The sequence below is a fragment of the Danaus plexippus genome, chromosome 2 (genome assembly GCF_018135715.1).
Source record: "Danaus plexippus chromosome 2, MEX_DaPlex, whole genome shotgun sequence".
In the NCBI taxonomy this organism is placed as follows: Eukaryota; Metazoa; Arthropoda; class Insecta; order Lepidoptera; family Nymphalidae; genus Danaus; species Danaus plexippus.
The window spans coordinates 5,505,892-5,519,389 of record NC_083537.1 but is presented as its reverse complement, the minus strand read 5'-3'; the positions used below and the strand labels follow the sequence as shown (position 1 = coordinate 5,519,389).

Sequence of the window (13,498 nt, the reverse complement as noted above, 5' to 3'; positions counted from 1 at the left end):
TATATGCTGTACACAGTATATATTCCTTCTTTTTCTTAAGACTTGATTCTTAGATCCTATAACTTATTGTATAAATAGAGCATTACATTTTCTTTTCGGGATAGTATAAAGTGGTCACATCAATAAAAATACAGTATCAATTCAGAGTTAATCAAATACAATATAGTAAAGACGTGTTATAAGTTTGTGCGCGGGCGTCGGTGATCCTGACGGTATAAAAATTAACCGGTGTATAACGGACCGTGTAGGCGCCGACCCTCACCTCCGACATCACCAAACATATCCACACTACGATTATATACCTTGTTTTAACGATTGGACGTCACTAATTGTTATAAGTGACGAAGAAAAAATTATATAATATGAAAGCTTTATATTCTATTCACATAATCTCACTTAAACCTCGATATAATTTTATAAAGATGTACTAAATGAATGGTATGAATGACTTCTTGTAACATATAAATTAAGTACATTATCATACAGTTTAATTTTCATATAAATTAATTTTTAATTACAATAAAGCAAAAGCTTCATTAACACACGAGTGGAGAGAATCAGTGTTTATTATATGAAAGTTAAACGTTAAAGCTGAATTCCGTTTTACTTTCTTTTTAAAGATACACAATATCTGGGAAACATAAAAACTTAATCATATCAATAAAATCGCCACCACTAACTAAAGATGCAATCGTTACGTGCGAAGAGAAATCAGCACGGGTAATATACACGTCATTAAGATCCATTCGTTAAAATATTACCACAGTAAAATCTGTAACAGGCGACGCTATAAACAAAATAACAATGAAAAAAATGGCTGTAATAGCAGGTGAAATCGCGACAGGTCCGAGTATCGGGTCATAAGTAATTATCAATAATATATAGCAACCGCAGAACGCCTCGCCTCGCCTCGCCCCCACGACTTCCTCCATAACATATCTTGCTTATCAATATTCGACACAGATCACCTCGCTCCTACCAACCAGCTACTATCTAAACGACGCTAATGAATCACATTCTTGTTCTCTCCGTCACATTATACTAATTAAATCCATCTTTGTATTTAATGTTATCAACGAATTAGTAATATATCGTGTTTATTTATAAGGTATCGGACTCCGGATATGTTCCTATTGAATTTTAATATATTAGAATGTAGCCGTGGTTACGTTGTGGGTTCAACTGTCTTGTGTATGACCGTTAGAGGAATGTTAGCATGGACTTTTGTAAAAACTGGTAATGTCACGCTGATAGGGGTAGAGGGTGCAGTCCAGCAGAGCGTAGCGGAGCCAGCACGCGCCGATGTTCGCCCCACACGTGCCAAACGTCCGTTTTAATGTCATTCCCATTCAATAGATAATTGCGACAAACTTCTTATATATCAAACATATCCTAGACGGAGTTGCGTAATCTCTGGCGGGCTCTGATAACCTTTGCACGCAGCGTAGGCGATCTAGTTGTTCGCTCGCCGCGGCCACCCAGCGGGCAGATATTATCCTCAATATTTTTCTATCTCCCACTGGGTTAATATGTGACGTACTTTATTATACTATGAAAATATTTAAATTGTACTAAGTCATGTCGATTTGCAGTTTTATAGACGGATATAACTGTTGTACATCGGATAGAAACGAATTTATTGTACGTTGATGGTATCTGTTATATATAGAGGCTTGAGAAACATTCTAACAATTGCTGCATGTTATCGCTTTCTGTTACTGAAAGCAATGATATAACATTTAAGAACACAAGTGCAACCGTTACAATTTGTTAACTATACATGTATGACTGTTTAGTGGTGGTTGCCGTACCGGCGACAGCGGTCCGAGAGTCACCAATACAAGGGAAACATTCGCACAAGCACTATAACTCACTATGGTTCTCAGTAAACAAGAACAGTTACACTATTCAGTAGAATATATCACGATTGTAGATTAATATGTCTAATACTATTGTCACTGTAATTGTTCTATGTGTGGATATTAGGAAATAAAATCTGACGAAGGAATTAAGGCTGTATTTAAAATATATGTACTATAAATAATTAAAATAAATAAGTATCAATTATACCTTGCAAAAGATGTCTACAATGATGATCATGCATGATTCAATATAAATGAATTAAGAAAAAAATGCTTTTAAAAAGTATTTAAAGAGAAAACTATATCGCTCGTTTTGGATATAAAAGGCTATTTGCGTGATGATTATTGATTTTTTTTTACTCATATTTATGTTAACATTAAGAGTTTCATAAATTTTATTATATACAAAAGAAGGCTTATAACTTCTGCATGTCTCAAGTGTACTTTGCAAATCATTTACGGACGTACTTGTGCTATACCTTAACAGAAATTATCTAATTAATTATATGTATATTATTTCAGCCACTGTTCAAAACTTCCATAGAGGCTATATTTTTACAATTCCAGTTATTAAATAAAATTTAAACATTTAAATAAATAAAAAAATAATTAAATCATAGTTATAACAGATTTTTAGACGATAAAAAAATATTACTACGTGCATAATTAAAACTATGTGTGACTTCCTAGATTATAATGTCAATTTAAAATATATATATTTGTTGACCTCCTTGGTTATCATATCTCTATAGCAACAGGACAGTATGGTGAGCGTCAGGTGCCGTCCACGGTTGGTGGAGCAGCAAGTGCTGGGGCGTGCGGCGGTTACCAGCAACCAGTTGGCAGCAGCAGCACACGAGTCGACAGGTGTACGACACGCTTCGTCACCGCCATGTATGTACACGACTTACAAGACAATACAAAGTTACTAGCTTTGAATAGTGTAAATAAATATCGAGAAATACCTCTGACAGGCGGTTTTCCGATTTATAAACGATAAAACTTTTTTATATTAATCTGAGTCGTACGTATTATGTACAGATTTTAGAACATTTTATTATTTCCTATTCTAAAATTATTAACTTATATGCTAAAGTATGACCTAAAGAAATCACACTGTTTTAAAATAAGGTTCATATTCTAAAGGTATTAGCGGCATTATAATTAATTATGTAGAGTTTCGTTTCTGTTACTTTTAAATGTCTAATCATGTGGGAGATAAAATGCAAATTGCTCCTTCACTTTACAGTCTACTACGCTTACGCTAAAGCGTCATTAATATAAAAACGAGCTACCTCGTAAAGCGGTAATCTCACTCTAAGTAACAAACATTACATAATGTTATACAGTAATCTGTCTTGTTTTCATGGATCGTAGTTTAAGATACATAATAATAAATAAACTGCTTTCATTACAAAAGTATTGCACGATTATGACATTTATAAAAGTGGTTACAGTTTTTGAAATGAATTTGTGGGAAGTTTCGAAGCGATTTGATGAGGAGCATTATCAATCAATTGGGGCCTCGTAGGCTCGCGACACACGCGCGTCTGGACCGACCGGCGACCGTCGAGTGCTTCGACCTCACGCACGCGCAATTTACAGCTTTATCACCCGTTATTATTCTTAATAATATACTGCACCGCGTCAACGCATTAACCTCATCAAAATTCGTAACTTTTTATATTAATTACGTTGCCATTCATGAGGGGAAAATCGAAAATTCGATAAATTATTTAAAAGCATTTCACTACCGATAATTCTTGTTGTTTTTATACTTTTTTTTACTCGTCTGAACATCAATATAAATCATTTAGAACGGAAAAATCTTTAGTACATCTTCAATCTTCAGATTACGATCTTTCTCGTATGTAAAGATTTTAAGTTCTTCGCATTACAAAAAGCTGTTTAAAACTCATTACATCACCGTTATGAGCCGATAAGACCGTGAAATTTTGGTAATTGGTAATATGTACTGCATAAGGTACCTAAAATTTGTGACAGTAATTTATGCCGAGTTTTTAAAGAAATGGCAGATTTTGATGTATGTTAGATTAATGAACGAAAAATATATAATTATCGCCCCACAGATTACATACATTTTAATAGTCTTATGAACATAATCTTAAAAAGTAACTTTATTTATACCTTTATAAAAATAAAAGTAAAATTTTTTGTGTTCCATAAAGGCCGAAAGTATGTGATATGTGCCCAATATAAAAAATGTTAATGGATTCAATACAAAGTATATCAAGTTGTGATTGATAAACGGGTATCGTAAATACCTTACAATGTCGCATTGGTATTTTGAGAGAATCGCAGCCGTGTGCCAGTGTCCATTACGATGTAATCAATCATCGAATACGGTTAGGGACAGCGTCGCTTTTGGTCTGACGCAGCTTTCGACACGGGCGCAATCAATATGGCAGATAATATGATAACATCCAAAGTTGTCCGAGTGCATCGGAACGTCTTGTTCCAAAATGTATGCATTACATTACGCTCATGGCGTCACCGCGACACCAACTATACATTTACCTTTGCGAGACAGTTACAACAAATAAATAACAATCGGAATACTAATGACATAAAATTACAAATTACGTTAACCGAACGTGAGCATGGAAATGTTACATTTCTTCCTTAATACTTAAGTGCATGTGAATAGCGCGTGCGCGGTGTTATGTAGAGTGCTCTTAACATAAGTGTTGATGTGCCGGAGTGGGATCATTTATTATTTTATCGTGTGATTGAATCTCATGTTTTATTTTGCTATGAATTATTTCGGTGATACATTACAGTTACAATCTATTATAGGAAGCTTTAACCCGGTGATCAAACTTCAGCGTGGCAGCTGTAAAGCAATCAAATACAAAATAGGAATTTATGTAGTTTCTATGAGATTGTGAATTCGTTACAAAAACGATAAACTATTATGGCGATGTGTGGTAGTAGATGGTCATCTCTGTCACTTTTAGAAATGGTCATGCGGGTACAGGTGCGATGTACGCGCTGACGTGCAGGTAACTTTACCAACTATAAACACAACTCTATTCACCTGTGTCATAATAACAAGATGACGCTCTAAACAATACGATATAACAAATACAAAAAATGTATTCCATTAATATTAAATCCTTTCGTAAATACATTAATACAATGTGACATGATTGAAAACAGTTTTTTTTTATCTTTTATATTTGAACTATTTTAATTGACGACGAACACAAGTATTTGCCGAATGCGATAATTACGCTTTAAATTATCAAGTGAAATGCGGTTTGGAGTCGATTAGTAATGGAAACTATCCATTAATGAGTGACATGAAACGGCTGCTATCTTTGTCCATAAGTTACACTGGCATTAGTAAGTCCAGAACTAATTGCGAAGGCGGACCAATTTCCCACCTAGCGCCCGGGCAATTAATTGTCGCAACATGATTAAATGTCCTTTAATGTACATCGAACTGTTCAAGATTAATAAATGTAAAATTTCATGAGGAACTTTCAATTAAATCCAATAGAAATTTATTGATAGCAACTCTGTTTATGCGATACAAAAAATTAAACGAATCCACCCCAACACTTACAAACATAATTCAAAAAGATAAAAGAGCAAACAGGAACTAAGGTGATGAGATGACTTGACACATTATTTAAATTTAAAACAGGTTGGCACGTCCTTTTTCCTGCGCGTTATTCGATTGTTTCGCCGGCTCGATGTTTTGGAGCTGTTTTTGCACGATAAAAAATTATTTCACCATATGGGGTCATATATTAAATAGAGTTAATGACAATGCAAAGAAAACATATGGCCAATTAATTTCTGCTAACTCCACTAAATGAGTACACCGCTATTAATATAAAAAGGTGTTATAGATATGGGTTTCAATCGCGCTAGGAAAACAAAGTAATGTTTATTGTACTGTGCAATGGATGGCCTATTTTTTAATAAGAAAATTTCAAATGTTAGCACTAAATGTTTTACCGCGCATTTGTCTCAGTAATTATGGACTCAGATATTAATGGATCAGTTTAAAAAAAAATGTTCTAGTAATTGATTATAACCATAAATTATTATTAAACGCTTATATAAATTTATAACATGTCTAGGTAATAATTACCTAGTCAATTTTCAGTCTTGTACAAAATAAATTTATAGGAAAGAAAATTGTTTGAGTCATAGACGCACATTAATTAGTGTTCTGTTAAATCAGATTTCTTTTTTAATTAGGAACACAATCACGAGTGCAAATGACTATGCGTGGTAAGTCACAACCTGCTCGGAGCGAGTTTCTCGAGGCGACCATCTGGTGGGCGAGGGTTTTTTTTTTATTTTCCAAACGTGTCGTCTTGGATTCTTGTTTTTTGCATTGGCTGGCGCTCGCTTTTGGTTTTTTTTATATGGCCAAGTTGCAGTTAACAGGTGGCTTGTTACAGGTGAGACCTGAGATTTTAACTCAAATCGAGTTAACCTTAGTGTGAAATGTCTCGCGTGCTACCATCTGATAAACTTTTTGATAATTTATTTAAAAATATAAATTTAGTCGCTTTTAATTATCTAGTTAATAGTTCAGTTGGACTGAAGTATGATATATGTTCTGTTACTGAAAATCATTACTTATTCGAGTGTTAAGTGTGTATTATCTGCAACTTTTCCAGGATTCCCAGCGGTTTTAAATCGAATTTTATAATATCTAGATATATTTATAAGTTTGTAGTTTAAAAATTAACGTAAAATTATTGAGTGATATAAATTTTAATATCAACTGATATTTTTCTATTTTTTTTAAAGTTTGAATTTAAACAGAATTTAAAATATAAATAGTTATTATTTTGTTTTATTTATACTTAAATTTAAATTTGAAATTATAGAATAAAAAATTCATCGATACGAGCAGGATTTAAATCTGCAACCTCCGGAATATCTCAACTGGAACGCTATATTTACTAAATTTAAATATTAGCTCCACATTACTTTAATATGAAAAACATAAATGTGCGAATTTATTTATACTACTGTTGCTATTAAAAATTTTCTTAAGATTAAAAATGATAATTCTAAGCAATAAAAAAAATATGAAAATTCTAAGTAATAAAAACGTATCACTTATTCTTAACTATTGTGACATAATCATTATAATAGGTATTAGACATAAATCTTTTAAAATAGCGTAAGAGACTTCAATACTTATATTGCGTCCATGTTATAATATAACGCCTCGAGTCAAGTTTAAAAAAATTGAGTTCACAGACTATTTATCACTATTTGGATTTTTGCCTTAGCAAGTATCAATGATGTTATGAGAAAGCTTGAAAAATTGTGTCTATTACCGAGAGCGTACTCAATAGGCTGGCGAACCTGCACCGTTAGACTCCAGATCACGACTCAGCGGATTATTGAAGCACAAAAGAGAACCAGTGTGCGACAGTCGGACACAATCCGTCATAGGTCGCGTTTGTCATACAACACATACAGTACCCATCGAGATACTTTAGTACACGAAGCATCAACGACTCGCTAAGTTGTATATAAGTACGTAGCTGCGACACGCTTTGTTTGTTCGCTTTTAGTTACCCAACCATTATATTCATTGTTTAAACATTATTCCGTGCAAACAATAATTAATCTTATAACATCACTATTCTGTAAAGCTCACTAGTCTAGTAAGCTAAAACTTCTGCTGTAATCATAATTTCTGTTTAATGAATCCCTTAAATAAAGATATTTATGTTAAAGTTTAAACATACGTACAAAGTAAAATGTTGTTCTTAATAAAGTTATGAGCAACAATTATAATTTATAACAAACTCTCTTACGCATAAGGCAATACACAGGTGAAATCATTTCAACTTCAACCAAACCCTCAATAAATAAAAGATACTAATTACTTTTTACATGTTCAATGAGCCCTAAATATTTTATTGATTCCCGTTAATATATATTTAAGAATGCATATAAAAGAAAAAGTGGTTTTAGTCAATTGACTGATCGCTGCGTAATGATTTCAGAAACTTTCTACAGGCGTAGTCGTTTGGATTGTCTGAGAGGCGGCTGTAAAATCGTTCATCCATAAAGTGAAATATAGGTTAAGACGGACTCTCTTTAAAAAAATAATTTCATAAGTACCGTAATCCCATCCTTTTATTTTGTAATTTCTCCTTACCACCAATTCTGAGCCGTCGTTTAACATTTTAGGGCTCGTTTTATAGTCTCGCGTCTGATGAACATCCTCAGTTTTTATTTTGGGTTACGACTCTTTCAATTCGATACGTTCGTATATTTGATTGTTTTTCCTCGTAAATATGAGTTCATATTTTAAAGCTTCAACTTTTATTTAAAAAGAAGGTTTAACGATTCACGTTGTTCACTTCGAGTCACCCTACAACAAACCGTTAAAAAACTGAATGATTAAAGACGACAATTTGGAGGCTTACGTCTTGATACAATAATAGTGAGATATAAATAAACATAATCAGTAATTAGATTAATATTAGTGCAATATCGATGTATCGTACTGAGCAAGTGATACAGTCAGGGCGGTAGCGAAACAGCAGTTCGGAGCAGTGCGCCCACACGCTTCATTTACTTGTGTCAGCACCACGCTCAGTTGCCCAAATATCTTACTTTCACGATCGTTATAACCAAAAAATAAAATCTCATCATATAAAACAACAATAACTCATGTTTCCTATCTCTCGTTATATGGTAATAAAAGTATTCTCTAGTTTTTAATTCCTAAATAGATACCCGTTTGTAACTGTGCAGTTTACTTACTTACGTAAGGCACGTAAATTATATTACTCAGGTGCTTCCAAATAATCTTGACGTGTAAAAAATATATATAGTAAGTATATTTAAATAATATTCAAACGATATTTCATAGTCAAAATGTTATCGCTTACCGTTATAGATACTTACAACAGTTTGTCCGTGGTCTATTCATACGCAGCCAATTATACTTAAGAGACTATTGGAATTTCTTAAAGCTGATAATAATCTTGTTATAATACGACATACAATATGAATGTAGATAATATATTCAAAATATTAAATATGCAAAGAACTTTCATTTCGCTATCGGGACAATGGCGCTGATTTCGAGGGGGTTTTAATATTAATAGAAGATAAATGCGAAAGTTCACGTTTTGATATACTATTGTATCATTATTAACTATCATTAACTATTAGCTATTTATATTATAATTATATATAAATAACCAAAATATAATTCTTCATTTCGGACATAAAAATATGTTATGTGTTGTTTTCGAGCAATTGTTTTATATAAAATAATATTTTAAATAAAATTAGTAGATATGTACGTGCTTTATGTTTTAAACAATTCTGTGTACGGGTGGAATATTTAAATGTAAAAACATTTAATGTATGTCTATGTGTAATACCTATACAGTACACGTTATCTCGACACGCCCGTTTCCTACGACGAACAAGTGACTAATGAAGCTTCGTCCTTCTAAATATTCATAAGGGCAGTTAGCGTGCGTGCTCGCTCCCAAAACTGGAAGCCTTGGAATCAACTCTAGTAACCTCTACAAAAGGCTCTCCTGGAAATTAATTTACGCCAAATAAAGAGCTATTCGCTTAAATAAACAACTCCTTTGATTGCTCTATCAATAACTTTTGCCTATTTTATTTTATTGTTGTTATAATACTTAGTGATACATTAAATATATCATACAAAATTATACTATTTGTATTTTTACTACATTAAAAAAACTCGGTTAACTGATTTTATTATTAAATCTAAGCTACATACTTCTGTTATATCTCAATAAGGTTTGCAAATTAGTGGGGAAGTCGCAAAGCCGCGCTGTCTACGACGCCGCTTTGGCTTCGTCTTTGACAATGACTCATAAAGTATGTGATTTACAGAGCACCTGAAGATTTGTTGAGTATTAATTTCATTGTCATTGAAACGAACTCTCGCCAATGTTATATTCTGGTCATTTTTAGGTTTGGTTTAACGTTTAAATCAAATCGATTTGAACTTCAATCGATTTGCTAGAGGCGTTTAAATGTAACTATTAAAATTGTGCGACATTAAAATCAAAAAAAAGCCGAAGACGCATAAAGTTTCTTATGATTTTTGCAACTTGATTTAAGTGTATTAATAATTATATTTAAAATAAATAAGACCAACTATTGACGTAGATCTATAAAATCGTGATACAATAGCCTGGCGCTACACTATTTTATGAACCGCTCGCTCTGTTACATGCTATTAAATTTGGGTGGCTTGATATAGATTAACATAAAAACTTGACGCTTTAATATCTCGTTGAGGAACGAGTTCGAGTGTAGGTATTCTAATATATGTATAAAATGGACAATATTTACGACTGTGATTTATAGACAAAATGCGTCTGCATATCGATTTTTATGTAATTCAGCCTACATTGTTGGGATGATAGTTTTTTTTTATCGTAGGACGTTACGGTCGTTACTTATTTCACAACTTGTTCGTATACGGTGTTTTATTAAGCTGCTGATCCACTGTAAACGAATAAAGTTCCACTAATTAAGTGTAAAACTATTAAAATATAAAGACAGTAAGAAAAAATACTTACAATTAAACGTTTGAGTGTATTTTAGGAAGTAAATACTACCTTTGCATCGTAATACACAACTTAAATTGTTATGAATATTAAAGATAACTATTAAAAATGTAAGAAGATTTACGAAGACAGTAATTTTACGAACAATGACAAAGCATCTCTCCATTTTTTTATTTAAAATCATATTGCGTAAAAACCTTAAATATCAATGTATTCTTTACCCTTTCCTTAACAAAATGGTATGCACATAAATTAATATACATATTTTCACTTTAATAACATCCTACAGGCATCACTTCACTCTGTGATATATTGCGACTTAAATTTATAAAACATTTAAACTCAAAATTCTTACTCAAAAGAAGTTCGGTGTCTTTGGACCATAAAGTATAGGAACCGTAAGGTGTACTCCATTATAGTGGCAGAACGCTGCAAATACCTGTAGGAAAACGTCCACGTGTAAAATATCAAGAGCGAAGGTTAGCCGTTCGTTAGTTTGTGGTGATGGTTCCATTTGATATAAGAATATTAGTTAGTTATTCAAAAATATTCGCCCTCGTTATTGTCGGCTTCGACGTGAGCCATTATTGTTGCCAAAGGAATTCAGCCACATCGTTATGATCGACATCTATTTGTTTTTGAACTTAAGAACAGAGTAAATACCATTATTAAGCGAACGTGTTCCAAAAAACGAACGTGAACTGCGTCTATTGTAGCTTAGCCGAACCGTTATGAAGAACGGGCAATTATCTCACTTAAATATCATAACATATAATGAAGTAATTTCCTTACCTAATTAAACCTTGGATTGAACATTTTTTATATTTTATATTTTGAATTGTTTTAAATTTTGGAATCAAAACAAACTTATTTCCAGACTAGATTAAGTATTGTCTTGGCTTTTAATTTCAAAAAGAACTTCTGTAATCAGACCTTATCTGTTAGAACATCTAAGCCCTCTTTTAACTCCCTTAACATATATTGTACTTACATAAATATTATTGATAAAATTAGTAATATAGTCATGAGATATTTTGACATTTTATTTCAGTTGAAATCTTGAAAGCAAATTCTAACCATAATATTCGAATTTAATCTTCGCTATATCAACGATATTTTATGAAATAAACATTTTCAATATCAGGTGTCGCTATTAAAATGATTTGCAAAATATTTTTATTACTTTCCTTGTAAATATACGACCGTATATTTATAGAGCTGTAGATTCAGATCAGGCACTGTTATAGAGCTAAACGTGCGGTTGTATTGCCCGTGAGAAATCGTGATTACAGCGTGTCATTACCATCCATAAGCAAACGACAATTTATTAAATTCATTGTGTATTAAAGCTTCCATGCCTATATACAAGTTGGATGTAAAAAATTGTGTGGTTATTGAAAAAAACGGCCCTGGTGAAGCTTTTTCGAACGGTAGGCTTTAAGCTGAATATTTTTGGAAATTTATTTGATTTAGAGGACTAAAGTGCTTTATTTAATCTTAATGTAAAAATTGGAAAATGTTAATTATAATGGGTAATCAATAACAGAGGAAAATTTTAATGTATATGTTAAGAAATAGTACGTACAATCTTGAAGATGATGGACGTATGCTTAAAACAAAACCGTAGTGATTTAAGTCTCGTATAAAAAATATAAATATCGTAGAGCACTTCAAGAATCAGGGTCCCGCTCCACACCTGCTAAAAACGCCGAGCCGACTCCAACTCCTTACCCAATATCCCGTCTCCGCCAAGATTGTAATATGACATGCGATAGACGAACACGGCCAACGATTTACTTAACAGAAAAACGGACAAATTAAAGTCTAACTAGCAGTGCAAGACCTAAATAGCAGAAAAGAGATTAAGCATTTTAAAACAGTAATTCTGTAAATATATTAAGTAATAAGTAACTAATCAAAGTAAACTGAAACTACAGAGACTAACTAAGTGTTGCAATGACGAAACTAAGGGTCCCTTACAACCAACTCCTAATAAATAATTATTGTTTGACTCTTAAACTTTCTATCTTGTCTTATATAACCATGAAGTCAACGGAAAGTCCTAATTGTATTTTATTTATATTTTATTAATAATAAAGAAGCTAGATTTTTATTAGTACGAAATAAAAGTTGCTGCGTCGAAAAGATTTTTAAAATTAATTACACCGTAATCACATCACACGTTACTCAGAAAAATATTAAATACGGACAAGAAGAAGACGAAACGATTTTGACTCAATACCAATTTAAACAGCATGTGCAAAATGTCGATAAAATAAATTGAACAGCAAGTGACGATTTCGTAAAACGCAACATTAGTAATTTCATCGGTAACCGCAATGATATTTTCTCTTTACCCTTCTCGAGTATCGGTGAGAGAAAGCAGTGCAATACAGCCGCGAACCCGACACGTGTCGATAGTTATTTAATTAGTATAGGGTGATGTATGCGGAGGCCACTAGCAAAGCTGACCGCACTGAACGGTTACCTGCGGCCGGCCACATAGCCGGAACGAAATGCGATAACCACTACTAGAATTGCTCATACGAATTAACATCACCCACTTTACACTTAAGCTCAATTAAAATCATTATTAGGAGCTTTCATTCCTCAGTTTACCTGTACATTATTAAAACTAACTATTCTAACACGAAGTCGCTGCATTACACACAACTGTTTCGTTAGTTACGTTTCTAATAAAATAAAGTCATGTAGGTATGTTCATAATTATATGCAGAAGTGATTGTGCAACTTTTGTATTTCGAAAAGACAATACGTTATATGTTAATTGATACTAATGAATAATTATAAATTAATGACTGATAAGTATAAAAAAAATTAAACGTTCCATACAAACTCCTTTGTAACAAAACGTATCGGTTATTGCAAACGTTTAGTTAAAGTCACGTTCAGTTCTATCGGAGGGTCATCTGTAAATTACATAAGTCTGGAACAATTTATTTAAAACAAGGACACAACGTTTTGTTGAAGCAGCCATTATTAAGAATAATTAAGTTTTGATTTATTATCTTTCTGACGTAGCATTTATAACATGAC

The 13,498-nt window shown here is 32.6% G+C and overlaps 1 long non-coding RNA gene across 3 annotated transcripts; it reads right to left on the bottom strand.

The window, feature by feature from the left end:
• Positions 1-6,982: 6,982 nt before the first annotated feature.
• LOC116765377 (uncharacterized) lies at positions 6,983-11,522 on the bottom strand. Of its 3 annotated transcripts, XR_009752948.1 has the most exons (5): positions 11,433-11,522; positions 11,234-11,362; positions 10,797-10,880; positions 7,992-10,379; positions 6,983-7,916 (listed from the first exon to the last, which is right to left on the bottom strand). It is a non-coding gene; the product is annotated as an uncharacterized LOC116765377 (long non-coding RNA). The 3 variants fall into 3 exon arrangements; XR_004353172.2 differs by having other exon boundaries at positions 6,983-10,379; XR_009752949.1 differs by lacking the exon at positions 11,234-11,362 and having other exon boundaries at positions 6,983-10,379.
• Positions 11,523-13,498: the final 1,976 nt, after the last annotated feature.